This window comes from Brachycentrus maculatus, unplaced genomic scaffold, assembly GCF_059751285.1.
Source record: "Brachycentrus maculatus isolate JH-2025_06_01 unplaced genomic scaffold, ASM5975128v1 h1tg000104l, whole genome shotgun sequence".
NCBI lineage: Eukaryota > Metazoa > Arthropoda > Insecta > Trichoptera > Brachycentridae > Brachycentrus > Brachycentrus maculatus.
Window position 1 is genome coordinate 928893 of NW_028280858.1, and position 15780 is coordinate 944672.

Below are 15780 nucleotides of genomic sequence, written 5' to 3' on the forward strand. Positions count from 1 at the left end.
CTTAAAACTTACTTTTTACCACTATTCACATATCAATTTATTAAAAAAAATTATAATATATTTTTAATATGTTTAAAAAACAAAAAACACTTTATTAGTCTTCATCTTTTGAGTACCAGAGTTAAATTCAGTACCTACAAAAAAATACGGAACCACAGCTTGACTCTAAAATCGACATTGAAATTGCAATATTGACGCGAACCGACGGATAAAATCGAATATTCTTCGGGGAATAACTTTTTTAAAGTTTGAAATTACCGCCTAAATGAGTAGTTTCGTGATCGACCACAGGTGGATGCGCGGCGCAAATGGCGGCATTAGTTTTACTAGTGTGCGTGCGTCTGTAAAATTCATTCATAAGTTCGTCCCCTCCACGCAGTTCCTTGTGTATCATGCTTTGGTTTATTGTCAACCGGCGCGTGTGTGTAGTACTTTTGTCGTTCGAATCGGAAATTTGAGTGCCTTAAAAGTGTCGCGAAGTTAGTTCGAAAGTTAAATAAAACTCTTAAAAGTGTTGTTTTTCTCGGATCAAAACGGATCTCTTAACAAGGTAAGCTTTAGTTTGTGAAATAATTCTTCTTGGAACACAAATACAGACTCATTAGTTGTTTATTTTCGTTGCCCGCTCTTCACCCACACAGTTAGGTTGCGCGCAGTGTTTTCGGATCGTACTGGGTATATAAAATCATTCCTTATTTTTTCGGCTAATTTACTCAAAAATATCAGCGTGCACGATAACGCAATATTAATGCGATGTGGTAAACTTTATCTAGCAAATCCACCACACATATCCATGATACACAAAAATATGTCTATAAATAGATTTATTTACATTATTTTACACAGCTATTTCTTCAGTGAGATGTCACTGCAGTAAGAAAATTATATTTATTGCATTTATATCAGTCATCGAATAATTCGTTGTCATGTACGTAATATGTCGCAATGCATTTCACATAAATTGCACCAGCAATCCGTAATATTTTTCGCATAAAAAAGCTAAATAAACCGCCTCGGCAACAGCAAAATATGCGTTTATATTTGCGAAATATGTATATTTTTTTATTCTAATACATATCCGCACCCAATGGTGCATAGGGCACCAAATCGGACCGACGCGGTGTTATCTTGATCGTTAATTATATTAAGTAAGGTCATTCGCCTTCGCTTCAGATTCGTGGATCTAGGATGGAATATATTTGAAACAGATAACGTAAGTGAAGGAGCTCATGGTGAAGATCATTTCTATATGGAAAGGAGAAAATCAACGATGTTTCATAATGTGTAGAAATAATGGTTGTGAAATAAATTTCCTTATTGGTTGCAACCTGTTGCATAAATTTTCTCCTAATTTCTTCTTTGGCCACTAGCCTCACCCAAAAGATCCATAGGGTACCAAATCGGATCAATGCGGTGTTAACTTGTTAACTAAATACGTGGAGGCGAGGTATCCAAACTCGAGGGCCCTAGGCATTCCTGCTTTTCTCTCTTTTCTACATACTATTTCCCCTAAATTTCGTTTCCCATATTAGCAGTAATTCCTTTCACCCCGACCTAGTTCATTAACGCCATCGTATCCCATCAAATAAGTTTACTCAAAAATCTGAAACGCATGACTAATCACCTTGCCATCATGTAATTGTAGATCAAGCCAATTTCCTGTCGATCCGACGCGGTGACCTATGCACCATTTGGGGTCAAAAAAGGTTTTGGCATTTCAGAATGCGATTTTATTACGCCACAGAGAAACCCTTCATGTACATATTGTGTAATTTCTTGGAATTTTCGAAAAATTACATAATGATAATATCGATGGTGAAATCAGTAAAAAATTGTAGCGCAGTAATTTAAAAAATAAATCACTGAACGAAATTTAAATCAATCCGATTTTAAATAACCAGTAAATATAATATTCAGATGAATGTGTGGAAAATCATTGTATGACAGAATTAAAAACAAAGATATAAGATAATAATGTAAGGCTGAACAAGGGGTAATTGCGAAGATTAGGAAGAGTTCTTAAAAGTGGTATGGACATGTGGAGCGAATGGATAGCGAGAGAATGACTAAGAAAATATATGTGGCGAATGTAAGCGGGAGAACAGAACGTGGACGGCCGAAAAAGACTTGGCACGATCAGATCAATCAGAATCTAAAATCTGGTGGTGTCAAAAGTCTGCATAATCGGAGGGCATGTATGACTAGATGTATGGATGTGAAGGAGGCGAGGAGTGTGTCAGTACAGAAGGGTGTGGCGTTCCATCCTCTCTGCCTGCCCCTGCGGAGAAACGGCGTGATGGTAGTAGTAGTAGTAGTAATAGTATAATATTCAATGTCATTTTTGTGTACCTACTCGTATATTATTTACAAAACAAACTTAAAATTCGAACATGTCGCTTTAAATTCAAATTTAACCATATTCAAATTTCGAAGTACAAATCTTAATCCGTCACCATAATGTTCGAATTTTCTTGTAAATTGTTTATACATTCGTTTGAAATTGAATTCTATGGCACCTACTCTACATTATTTTAGTCTCTTGTTTTCATTTTCTAAACTATCTGTGTACAATATTTTTGAATGTGTAATCTGTAAAAATAGCAACTTCAGAAATAAATCACTGAACGAAATTGAAATCAAAACAATCCTATTTTGTTATTTGTATATTATTTGGAGAAATAAAATTACTTTGTTTTTTGATCCACTAACTTTTTTATTAAAAACCAACTAGTTTCGGCAACAACCTGTTGCCCTCTTCAGGGTTTATTTCATTACATATTATTACATAGTTACATACATAACATTATTACGCAGTAACAAAACAAACCCCGATGAAGGCAATAGGTCGTTGCCGAAACTAGTTGGTTTTTAATAATAATAAAAATGTGAGTGGATCAAAAAACAAAGTCAATTTATTTCTCCAAAAATATTATTACAATAATCCACAAAGTTGGTGCTTTAAATATTCAAAATATAATCCTATTTTGAATAACCTGAAAAAATTATATTCAATGGCATTTTTGTTTATATTATTTACAAAACAACCTTACAATTCGAACATGTCCCTTTTTTATTCAAATTTAAACAGTTTTAAATTTCGAAGTAGAATTTTCTTGTAAATTGTTTTAATAGCCATTTTAAATTCTAGTTTATGGCACCTACTTTACATTACTTTAATCTCTGGTTTTCTATTTTTAAATACGAAATCTGTAAACGTAGTAGCGCTCTAACTTCAAAAATAAATCACTGAGCGAAATTGAAATCAATACGAGTAATTATAATATTCAATGTCATTTTTGTTTATATTATTTACAAAACAGAATGTCGCTTTAATTTTAAACTTTTCTTGACTTTAATTTCGATTTTAGCATTATTTAGCATTAAGCTGAGATTCGTCGTCATATAAATGGAATTTTCTTATAAATTATTCATATATTCATTTTAAATTCTAGTCTGTGGCACCTATTCCATATTATTTTGATCTTTTGTCTTCATTTTCTAAACAAGCTGTGATATTTTGAATAATATTGTGCCAAAATGATAATAGGTATTATCATTGAGCACTCGAAGCAAAAGATACCCGTATCATTGCTTACTTATCATGAATTTATATCTGATAACAATGTCACCGTATAAGCTTGTACATAAATACAATTACTTTGATATACCAAAAATCGCTTCAAAAATAACTATTTAATATTTTCATTTGTTAAATCATCCAATATTTAAAAGCAATGTCTTATTTTAACTATGTACCTATTTTGTTCGCCTCAGTAGTGTATGGTCAGCACGCTCAGATACCGTACTGGAGGTCCCGGGTTCGATTCCCATCGGAAGTCAAATAAATATAAGTTGTTTTTCACTCTAATGTTTATTCAATATTACCTTGGACTGGTACCTGAAGCGGAGGGCTGATCACCTTTCTTTCATGTCTTTACGATCAAGATTTCACTTCGTTTTATGACGTAGTGCCCTATGAACCATCGGGTGCGGATGAGGGTTTGAAGAAGACCTATAATTGTGAGATTATATAATAAAATAAACCAAACCGGCAAATCACAACGGAGTGCTAGTGCCAACACTGAAGTATCGAAGAAAAACATGGAATTGGCAAAAGAAGGTTGAAAGTTGAGTAAACGCCGTTAAAATGCGATCACTTAGACGAATTTGCGGAAAACCATTGTATGAGAAAATCAAAAAGAAATATATTAAAATCTAATTATACGGTTGAGTAAGGGATAATTGAAAAGATTAAAGTTCTTCGAATATAGTTTTTACTTAAAAATTGTAAAGACCATGATCGGAATGATTGTATACATATTGATAGCGTGATTCGACGTCACTAACAGATAAACGTTTATTTTTTCTGTAGCGTAGGGCTAATGGAGACCGGGTATTTCGGCATCGGTAAGGTGACCATTTTTTCAAAGCAAAAACCAGTACACATTTTTACCCGACGCACAGGTTTTTTAGGAGGGTGGGAGGGGTTATTTGACAGTTGATCTCGACATATCAAAATCGGTATTTATCTCTATCATTTATCGGATTACTAATTACTGCAATTACAGGATCTACCTTTTATTCTTAAATCATCGATCGATAAAACAAGATATATTAAACATTTACATATGTATAAAAAATCGCAGTTATCGTCTAAGGAATTTGAGAAATAAAAAAGTACAACATACTTAGTTGTAAAAATTTTTTTAATAAAAATATATTCCTGACTATTTAGTATATTATTAAAAAAAAAACTTAAATTTTTGTGATGAGTGAATCGATTTAAATAATACATAATTTTTTCTTTGATTGCTTCGGCAGTCACCTTGTGGTAAAATATATCAATTTTCAATTAAAAGTTTTACTCAATAAATACCACTATTCCTTAAAATCTACTGTGACACGTGTTTCGATGCATTCCGCATCATTTTCATCATCATGCGGTGTTTGAAAATGATGCGGAATGCATCGAAACACGCGTCACGGTAGATTTTATGAAATAGCGGTATTTACTAAGTAAAACATTAATCAAAAATGAATACTTCCATGAATAAAAAATTCCATACAAGTTTGATTGAATTGTATTTAGTAATTATTTATTGATATTAGTCTATTCAGTGGCTGTCTCAGCCAGAACTGATAGAAAATACAGATTTAAGCTTCTTTTTCTTGTAGACGTATCACTCATGTAGTACATGCTTGCTAACTTTTGTACTTTTTCATCTTTTTTATAAAAAAAAATATATTTAACTTTTTATTTTTATTTATTTTTTCTGTTAATCAAGTATTTTGTATTTTATATTAACACTTTATTCTAGTTCTACTTCTTATTTTATCTTTTGTATTCTTGCCTGTGACCTGAATTATATTTTATACCCACACACAGGTCATGCCTTTGTGGGATCTTTTTTTGTATTTACATGTTATAATTTTTTTATATTTTTATTTATATTATGTTGTATAATGCAAAAGATTTTTTTTTTAAATACCTAGATATGGTTAAATCTTCACTGGTTTTATTTTACAACTGACCAGGACCAATGCCAAAAAAAACAATACCTCACTGGTTTTACCATACGGTATAATGGTCACCTTAGCTTTGGTAAAAATGTTAAAAGGTGCGACATCGATACTGAGTTGATACTACCTGCGCGTCTTATCGCATTTATTAATCTCCAGAATACACTAACTTCGTGGAATATTTCCAAATTGCGACGGTAATGTAAACTGAATCGTCGGTTCGCATTTAAATTAAAATAATGATTTTAATCCACACTTAAATTGGAACTCTGAGTGAATTTGATAAGAGTAAGGAGGCAATGGCAGCAGATAACAGATATCGCTTCTCTAGTGTCGGTTTAAAATGTTATCTTGGCTTTAAAAAACATCATGGGTATATGATCTATGCTCTCATATTTCTTACACCTATTATTAAACTTATTTAAGCTAAGAAACTAGACAATAATTTATTTATGTATTAATTGTAAAATCAAACACAGTTTTTTTTTATTCTAGGTACTAAGCTGTATTGTATTGTTAAATTGTCACAATATAAATTTTTATGTGTTTTTTAACAATAAAATACAACTTAGTAGACTAAAAAAATCTGTGTTTTATTTAACAATTAATACATAAGTCAAAATGGAGTTCTACAAATTAAACGCTAAATCGAAAAATAAATAATAATTTATTTCAAAGGTTAAATTTTATTTGGCAGTAAAAAACCTCAGTTCACTTCACTGAATATATCGCTCACTCCTTTCAACAACGTCATATATCAAAAATCGACAATTTTCAGTTGTGCATGTTTTCCGAATGCCCAGAAAATGTACTATATCCCAGCAAAAGCGGCACATTTTTAACTTAATATTTTCCCGCTACAGGGCAGAAAGTGTTGTTTTTGCATTTTGAAGAAAAGGTATCGTTTAATTATTTTCTTATTTATATAAATATTTAAATATTTAAATATTTTTCAAATGGAGAAAAAACATTCAGGTTTTACCTAAAAAAATCTGTTGCACAGTAAAAAGTTCAATAAGTGGCTTGATATTTATTTTTAATACATTTTATTATATTTTTAAACTTTAAAAACGATCTCCTGAAAAATCAAGTTTTTTGAAATATGACGTTGTTGAAAGGAGTGAGCGATATATATATACCTTCGCAAAACTATGAATAAAATAGTATAGTTGCCTCAACTTGAGGTGAAATTTTATCGTTTTTATACTAAAGAAGATGGAAGTCTGAGCATCTCAGGGCTTAAGGTGGTGACTTACCGGAGCATTTCGTCGTAATATAACGTCGTAACATCGCTCGCGGCGAGCATCAGCGAGCATCCGAAACTATGGATGGAGCGCTCGGCTCGCTGTACTGACTGCCTGAATGCTCGCATCGTAACGTGTTACGTTACGACGAAATGCTCCGGTCAGTATCCACCTTTACGATCTGGCATTCGGATGATTGAAGTCAGGCATGGGCAAGCTTTCCTACGTCTGGGGCCAAATTATCATTCTGTCTCACAGTCAAGAGCCGGACTAAATTATAAAACATAATAAAGTAATATTTAATTAAATTAAATATTAAAATTAAAATTAGTTAATCAATCAATATTATGCTGGGAACAGAGTGAATGGTGCACTAAAAACAGTTTTAGCAAATAAAAATCTATCAGCGAAAGCTTAACTTGCAGTACACAATGGAGTTCTGGTTCCAGCCCTTATGTATGGAAGCGAAGCATGGAGTTCGCAAAAGAAGGTTGAAAGCAGACTGAATGCAGTTGAAATGCGATCCCTCAGACGAGTGTGTGGCAAAACGATGTTTGATAGATGTTCGAATGATGAAATAAGGAAAGAATGCAAGGCTGAGATAAGCATTATCGATAAAATTAAGAAAGGTGTGTTGAGATGGTTTGGACACGTGGAACGTATGAGTGAGGAAAGAACAGTTAAACAAATTTATGAGGCGAATGTAGTTGGAAAAAGAAGCAGAGGAAGACCGAGGAAAACTTGGCACAATCAGGTATGTCAAATACTTGAAAGCGGCCGGGTCAGGAGTCGTAATATTCGTCGATCATGTATGAGGAGATGCATGAATGTACAAGAGGCGAAGAATGTTTGCAAAGACAGAGTGGTGTGGCGTTCGATTCTCTCTGCCTACTCCTGCGGGGAAGCGGTGTGATGGTTAGTTAGTTAGTTATCAATATTATAAAATTTACACTCAATTCCAGCATAGATTAACACAGGAAGGAATCCAACTCCCCACCCAAGTATCCACCCTTCTTTCTGAACCTAATTCTAGAATTTCTGAAATGATAATGCCAATCGCATTCAAACTATGATTTTTTTATTATTCTTAATTGCTGATACTATTTTGTTTGTATTAGACTCACTGGATGACTGCCAAATAAAATGAAATGAATAAAAATAAAAACTTGGTTATGGTTTTCTCCATTATTTTGGTTTATATTGCTTAGGCATAACATTTTTACAATGTGGTCACAGAACTTGACACTGAAGTCAGTAGTAACGGAAGGTGCGGTGTAGCAGACGCCGCATGTCCTTTTAATAAAAGAAATCGTCCTTTTTTTCAGTTCCCACACTACTATAGTCCTTCAACCACATGTTGCTCCGAGAGACAACAGATGAGTTCATCGATATATAAACTCAATTTTCGTTTAATCCTTGTCACAATATTCTATTATAATTTAAATACATACTAATTTTACACAAAGACTACCGAGATTTTTAAATAACACGTGAATTTATCTACAGTATCTACTCAATGAATTAGGGCCACGCAGAATTTCGCGCAATTTCTCAATTCAAACAGGAATAACTCAGAGAAAACCTTGAATAAAACAACATTGAATTTTATTTACACATGAACACTTTATTACGCTTAAATTATGCATATATTTTCATATAAATATAGTGAGTATTTAGTATTTCCACCTTTGGCAGAAATAACTGCCTCAATTCTTTTTGGCATACTTAAAATGCACTGTTTTATCATGTTTTTATTTCTTCGTCTTTTGACCAAATTTTTTGAATATTTTTTTTTAGATAGTCTATTGTCGGATTTGGATATGAGTATACCTTATTTTTTAACATGCTCCATACGTTTTCTATAGGATTAAGGTCCAGAGAATTTCAAAGGCAGATTTTTGATAGACAAAAATTTTATTATTGATTTAGCCCGGTGGCAAGGTGCCCCATCCTGCATGAAGGTGTATGCACCTTCTGTTGGGTCGAGTGTATGGTAGAAGGGCAATAAAATTCGTTCGAGGACCTGCTTATAGGAATTTTGGTTCATTGTTCCTTCCACGAAAAACAACGGCCCAGGTAAATTGTTAATAATACATGACCATATCATTGTTGCAGGGGGGTGTTTGATAACTTTTACCACACAGGCCTCTTTGTAACGTTCCATTGGTGTTCTCCTGACGAATCGACGGCTCTCTGTCACGGCTTCTAACCGGCACTCATCACTAAAGATGACCTGAAAAATAATGAAAATTTAAGTTTAATTCAAATATATAAGTTTATTTACTAAAATGATATGTTGAAAATACAATTTAAATAAATACCTTTTTCCAATCATCTACCGAGTAATTTCGATGTAGCCTGGCCCATTTTAATCGATCCGCTTTCATTCGTGGTGTCAATTTTGGTACTTTTATAGGGCGCCTGCATTTCAGATTTACTTCGTAAAGACGTCGCCTTAGTGTTGATACCGATATATTTATACCCTCTTCTTCCAATTTTATTTTTAATGTTTTTGCTGATGCACTACGGTTTTCTAAGGCACTTTGAACGATTTTTCGATCAGTCCTCGGTGTTGTTTTTCTAATCCTACGACAGTTCTTTCGCCGATTGCTGGTCGCGGGTGACTGATTTTTTATTGATTTTGAAATTCTGTCCACTGTTTGACGAGAAACGTTTTCTTTTTTTGAAATTTCTCTATTAGATAGTATTCCTAATTTCAGTAGCACTATAACACTAGACTTTTTTTCCTCAGAAATGTCTTTACTTTTTCCCATTTTGTCCTTTTCAATAAAAACACTTGTGTTTACAAAAAAATTTTATACTTTATGAACTAAAATTAAAAATTTAGTTTTTTTCACAAGACACGATAACTATATAACCTCTCTGAACAAAACAACAACCAGAACTCAAGAAACTTCACTAATAAATGAGATAGGACTATTTTTTGAACTTTCAAATATCTGTCTACCTGTGCTAATTAGGGACCTTTCTCAGAAAAAGGGTTTGAAATTTTGTAAAGGCTTAAATAATCCAGGTATGTTTTACATATTATTGAAGGTAATATACATGATATTAGATGTCAATAGAAAACTTAAAGTATTTATGTAAAATAAATATAATAATCCAAAAGATTTCAGAGTATTCAAAAAAATAATGGGTGGCCCTAATTCATTGAGTAGATACTGTATATTTAAACTCAATTTTCGTTTAATCCTTGTCACAATATTCTATTATAATTTAAATACATACTAATTTTACACAAAGACTACCGAGATTTTTAAACAACACGTGAATTTATCAATATTTACACTCAATTTTCGTTTACTTAATCCTTGTCACAATATTCTATTATAATTTAAATACATACTAATTTTACACAAAGACTACCGAGAATTTTAAATAACGCATGAATTTATCAATATTTAAACTCAATTTTCGTTTAATTCTTGTCACAATATTATATTTTAATTTAAATACTAATTTTACGCAAAGACTACCGAGATTTTCAAATAACACGTGAATTTATCAATATTTACACTCAATTTTCGTTTAATCCTTGTCACAATATTCTATTATAATTTAAATACATACTAATTTTACACAAAGACTACCGAGATTTTTAAATAACACGTGAATTTATCTATATTTAAACTCAATTTTCGTTTAATCCTTGTCACAATATTCTATTATAATTTAAATACATACTAATTTTACACAAAGACTACCGAGATTTTTAAATAACACATGTATTTATCAATATTTAAACTCAATTTTCGTTTAATTCTTGTCACAATATTATATTTTAACTTAAATACTAATTTTACGCAAAGACTACCGAGATTTTTAAACAACGCGTGAATTTATCAATATTTTCACTCAATTTTCGTTTACTTAATCCTTGTATTTTATATTCTATTTTAATAAATACATACTAATTTTACACAAAAACCACCGAGATTTTTAAAAAACACGTGAGTTTATCTATATTTAAACTCAATTTTCGTTTACTCGTTGTTCCAATATTCTAATATCATTTAAATACTAATTTTACACAATAGCTACTAACATTTTTAAATCATCGGCTATTACTTCGCTTTCTTTGTGAAATGTCAAAAATAAGGAATTTTTAAAAACATATTACATATGTCGCTCATTTGGTGCAACAATGGCGTAATTACTCTTTTAGAAATATTACAGGAGATCCCAATCAGATGTTGTAGCAACAGAAATGGCGCCATTTTATTAAATTCTACACTGACTCGCGCCATCTCGCAGCATTTCACCACAAAATCAATTCTGTCCATGTTTTTCCCGATGTAAATAAAGTCTTTCCGCACATTTTGACATATTTAACTTATTTGTAAAAAAAATAATCTTGCTACTCTTCCAGTAATCATAAATATTTAGTTCAAGTTAAATTATCTTACTGACAATATACTGTAATATTATGTTTACTTGACACTTTTCCTGGAATCTGAATTCTGTGAATTAAGGCGTTTGAAATTATCAGGAATCAATATCGATTTCATCGGCTTATTTTACTAACGTATATCAAAGCACCGATTGATTCTATATTCAAGACGAGTGCTAAAACTTCTACGTTACTTAAAAACAGCTTCTAATTACACTGGCTAGCAATGATTTTGTAACTGAAATTTTGATGTCTGATTTGGACTAAGTTAATCGTTTTTATTCAAAGTCTATATGGTGACAGAATTGTATCACGTCAAGTTGATGTTACAGTCATATTATTGTTTGTATGGAGCCCATACGTTGAAAACGTAATAGTGGTTGGTATCTAGACATGTTTTAGTCTAAGGTCTAAGGGATTAAAAAAAATATTGATAATTATGGTGTAACAGTGGAATGTATTAACTTATTAATATTGAATACGATACCATTATATGTTTATAAACATTTATACATAAATAATAAGATAAACTTTGGTCAATATCAGAATTAAAAATATCCATAACTAAAAAATGTGACGTCGTACATTTTTTTCCTTTCGTTTTTGAATTCAGCTCTACAAAGTGCATAAAGATCAGGTATTTTCATGCAAGTTACAAAAAAAGTCGAAAATTGTTGCCCGGTGATATTATTCTTAATATTTTTTCTGTATTTTTATACATAAATAATATTTCTATATAAAAATAAGGAAATAATGCAAGGCTGAGATTTCAAGCATTCCTACTCCCGGACAGGTTAATTTATTATGTTTGATTAAGTTTTACTAAGTAAATACCACTATTTATTTATGAAATAGCGGTATTTACTAAATTAATCTTTGGAAAATTGGATAGATTTTACCACAAAGTGACTGCCGAATCAATTAATGAAATTAATTTATAATTATCACAAGTAACGTCCGCCTCCGTAGTGTAATGGTCAGCACGCTCGGCTACCGTTCTGGAGGTCCCGGGTTCGATTCCCAAGGGGGTTAAAATAAATATAAGTTTTCACTGTAATATTTATTCAATATTATTACCCTGGACTGGTACCTGAAGCGGAGGGCTGATCACCTTTCCTTCATGTGTAAACGATCAAGATAACACTGCGTTTATATGATGCAGTGCCCTATGCATCATTGGGGTGCGGATAAGGGTTTTATTATTTATTACTAACGTTCTTAGCTATTTTATCAATTATTCCTTTAATAAACTACATATTAAAATTAAATATATGACACAATACGCCCTAGAGATAGACTATATTTGTAGGAGGTAATGTTGGATAGTGTTCGCCATACTTTGCCAGCATGTCTTTATAAATGTCTACTACATCTTGGTACATTTTTTCATAATTATCTACAATACCTGAACTTGTGTTCTCGATACTGCAACAGGTCCGCTGTATATTGTCTCGGATATATCCCCTTTGCGGTAGATTCTGTGGGAAAGCCTCCAAGTGCAGCGAGTGCATTCTATAATGCGAGATCAAGGTACTGCCATTACATCTTCCTGTCCCTTCTCTCCTGGTAAAATCAATATCCTGTACTGTTACATTATTTTACGTTATTTCTTGGATAAAAATCTCTTTGTCCGCCTTCTTGGTATAATGGTTAGCGTGTTAAGCTAACCATTACATCAAGAAGACTGGAGGTCCCGGGTTCGATACACTGTGTCAATACGATACAGTGCCCTATGCACCATTGGGTGCGGATAAGGGTTTAGAAGAAGAAGAAAAATCTCTAATTACTAACTTTATAAAATGAAACAACTTTTTTATTATTAGTACACTTTAACCTACCGGTTAAGAACAAGAACCTTGTCATCATCAGGGTTTATTAAATTCTAAAACATTAATAAACCCTGATGATGACAAGGTTCTTGTCGAAACCGGTAGGTTAAAGTGTACTAATAATTTTAAAAAGTGGTTAAAACAAAGTATCTGCAAAAAACATTTAAGAAAATCTTATTACTAAATTCATGAAATCGATTCCCTGTTCCTAACGGTCAAATTATTTTGAAATTTATTAAATATATAGTGCTAACTAACTAACTAACTAACCATCACGCCGCTTCCCCGCAGGGGTAGGCAGAGAGAATCGAACGCCACACCACTCTGTCTTTGCAAACATTCTTTGCCTCTTCTACATTCATGCATCTCCTCATACATACCCGACGATTATTACCACTCCTGACCCGGCCGCTTTCAAGTATTTGACATACCTGATTGTGCCAAGTTTTCCTCGGTCGTCCTCTGCTTCTTTTTCCAACTACATTCGCCCCATAAATTTGTTTAACCGTTCTTTCTTCACTCATACGCTCCACATGTCCAAACCATCTCAACACACCTTTCTTAATTTTATCGATAATGCTTATCTCAGCCTTACATTCTTTCCTTATTTCATCATTCGAATATCTATCAAACATCGTTTTGCCACACATTCGTCTGAGGGATCGCATTATAAGGTCTACCGGTTTCGAAGCTAACCGCTTCTTTATCAAGACTGATTAATACTAAAACACTATATATTTATTTATTTATTTAATAATAAATGTATAGTGTTTTAGTATTAATCAGTCTCGATAAAGAAGCGGTTAGCTTCGAAACCGGTAGACATTATAATTAATTTATAATAATATATGCATAGTGATTTTAAAACAAAGTTACATTTTAATTATAAAATATTTATGGTTTACTTTGATTTAGATCAACTCGAATTTCGCAAACATGTGTCTATTTTCGCATGTAGCTGATAAATCATTGTTGACTGGATGGAAATTATAATATTATTACTATCATAAACATTGGAATTTGAAAGCCGTTATCGTCTTAAACAAATACAAACAATGAAGATGTCGTCAACAACCGTCGTGACATGAACTCGCGATTGCCGATCAGACAATGCGTGTTTTATTGCACATGTGATTTTAATGTTTCCGCTGACAATGGGGAGCGGTGATTACAAACAGTTATGCGACTTCCATTTTCGCGGACAGTGTTATTCGTCAACATAGTGTCGTCTATATTGGAAATATTGATGCATTCTGCCACCTGTTTTGGTTCAATCTCCACTGGGTTCGGAACATTGTACATACTGTAGTAAAACCAGTGCTCCGAAACCTGTGTGCTGTGAGCCGGATACAGGTGTGCTACTACTACTACTACTACTACTACTACTGCTACCATCACGCCGTTTCCCACATGGGTAGGCAGAAAGCATGGAACGCTACACTCTTCTGTCCTGACATACACTCCTCATTTCCTTTACATCCATACATGCCATCCGATTGATTAGATCATTACGCAGACTTTTGACACCACCAGGTTTTAAGTTCTGATTGATCTGATTGTGCCAAGTCTTTTTTGGCCGTCCTCGTTCTGTTCTACAGCTCACATATTTTAAAAATAAGTATCTATGGTAAAGTTTTATGTGTGTAATACTTTTGAAATAAAAGATAAAAAAACAAAAAAATGTTGTATTTGGTATTTTAGCTTTTGGAAGAATTTTGGTGTGTCGTATGTGAGAAAAGGTTTTAGAGCACTGCCATATAAGCAGACACAGCTGCCATTTTAGTCACTAACATTATTAAAATGCAGTCTGCATGCGACGTCATGTGGTCGAGGTGCATGTGTGGAAAATACAGTGGATCAATGCTAAAATGTACAACCTCAAAATTATCAATCTTTGTATGTGTACCTTTTTCTTCAATAGACCACTTCAAATCAATGTGATTTTCTTATTATTTTCACTGAAACCATTTAAAGCCTGAATTACTTACAAATAAGCCAAATTTTTCATATAGTTTATGAGTAAATATTTAAATTTTTAAATGCATTTGAAATTCAGACAAAGAACGTTGTTAAAAATTATGCAAATATTTTTTTATAATGTTATTTTACATAGTCATTTTAATATAAAACAAATGAACTGTAGGATTGTAAATTGAATTATTTTTCATTTAAAAATCATATCCAGAAATAAAAGTTCTTTTTTCGGTTGTAAATCTTGCAAATTTTGTTTTTTTTTAAATTTTTATTATTAATAATTCGTTAGTATTACATGAATTCATTTTATCGCAAAAATAACCTCACAAAAATCGCTTCACATCTAAAAATTAATAATAAATCCCTTACCGCACCCCAATGGTGCATAGGGCACTGCTTCATATAAAGCACGCAGTGTTATCTCGATCGATTACACATGAAGGAAAGGTGATCAGCCCTCCACTTCAGGTACCAGTCCAGTGTAATATTGAATAAATATTAGAGTGAAAAAATCACTTATATTTATTAAACCCCCCTGGGAATCGAACCCTGGACCTCCAGAACGGTAGCCGAGCATGCTGCTGACCATTACACCACGGAGGCGGACAAAAAAATTAAGTTAATTATTAAAAATTAAACACTTATATTAGACTACTAATTCAGTTTTATTTCACATGACTCGTTTAAAAACTACAGATGTTTTCGTCGTCAGATGATTACAAAACCATGTTATTCCGCAAAGTAAATGCCAAATCAATAAATAATATAAAACTTCAGTTGTTAAAATGTCTTAGGTGCGGAA

General features: G+C 32.4%; 1 protein-coding gene across 1 annotated transcript in view; it reads left to right on the forward strand.

The window, feature by feature from the left end:
• Positions 1–325: 325 nt before the first annotated feature.
• Positions 326–15780, forward strand: part of pnt (ETS transcription factor pointed) — a 328008-nt gene continuing 312553 nt past the window's right edge. Inside the window, exon 1 of the mRNA XM_088258845.1 lies at positions 326–550. The gene's annotated coding sequence lies outside the window, so the exon portion shown is untranslated. The remainder of the gene's footprint in view (positions 551–15780) is intronic.